At 60.5% G+C, this 626-nt stretch overlaps 1 non-coding gene and 1 pseudogene across 1 annotated transcript in view; both read left to right on the forward strand.

Moving 5' to 3' along the window:
* LOC138522203 (5.8S ribosomal RNA) lies at positions 1–148 on the forward strand (annotated as a pseudogene).
* A 465-nt stretch (positions 149–613) lies between these two features.
* Positions 614–626, forward strand: part of LOC138522188 (28S ribosomal RNA) — a 3,676-nt gene continuing 3,663 nt past the window's right edge. The window contains exon 1 of the ribosomal RNA XR_011283285.1: positions 614–626. This exon is cut by the window's right edge and continues 3,663 nt beyond it. This is a non-coding gene — a ribosomal RNA (28S ribosomal RNA).

Genomic DNA, 626 nt, shown 5'->3' on the forward strand with positions numbered 1-626 from the left:
GACTCTTGGCGGTGGATCACTCGGCTCATGCGTCAATGAAGAACACAGCTGCGGGAGTTAGTGTGAATTGCGGGACACATTGGTCAACACTTCGAATGCACCAATGCGGCCCCGGGTTCCTCCAGGGGCTACACCTGTTTGAGGGTCGCTTGTACATCAATCACCCAGGGGTTCCCTCCCAGGTGCGTGGCTGGGGCTGTCGCAGGGACCCCGTTCCCTTTGTCTCCCTAAGGTCAGACCCCAATCAGCACCGTCGCTGGATTCCTGGACCTGGCATGCAAGCTCATTGCTGGCGTGTCCCGGCCTCCCCAGTTTCCCCATCTCATGCTGATTTCAGTAGGGCCGGGTGGCCAGCGCACCTCGTATGTGTGGTGGCCGCAGGCCTTAAAAAAGCCTGGTGCACCATCACCCTACCCCAGGGCATGTGGCCGTGCTGTGTGTGGCTGTCTGTGGTGTCCCACGGCTGCCGGCGCTGGATGGCCATGGAGCACCGACCTTTTGACCATGTGGGCTTTGGTTGCAGACTTGGACAACGTGCTAGAGGCAAAGGCCTGCGGCAACCCCCTGTACGGGCCCGAGGCCAGCTACCCAGAGCTTTGTGCTCCCCCAACTACGGACTCAGATCA

Source organism: Ambystoma mexicanum, chromosome 13, assembly GCF_040938575.1.
Source record: "Ambystoma mexicanum isolate Mex_15411 chromosome 13, UKY_AmexF1_1, whole genome shotgun sequence".
NCBI lineage: Eukaryota > Metazoa > Chordata > Amphibia > Caudata > Ambystomatidae > Ambystoma > Ambystoma mexicanum.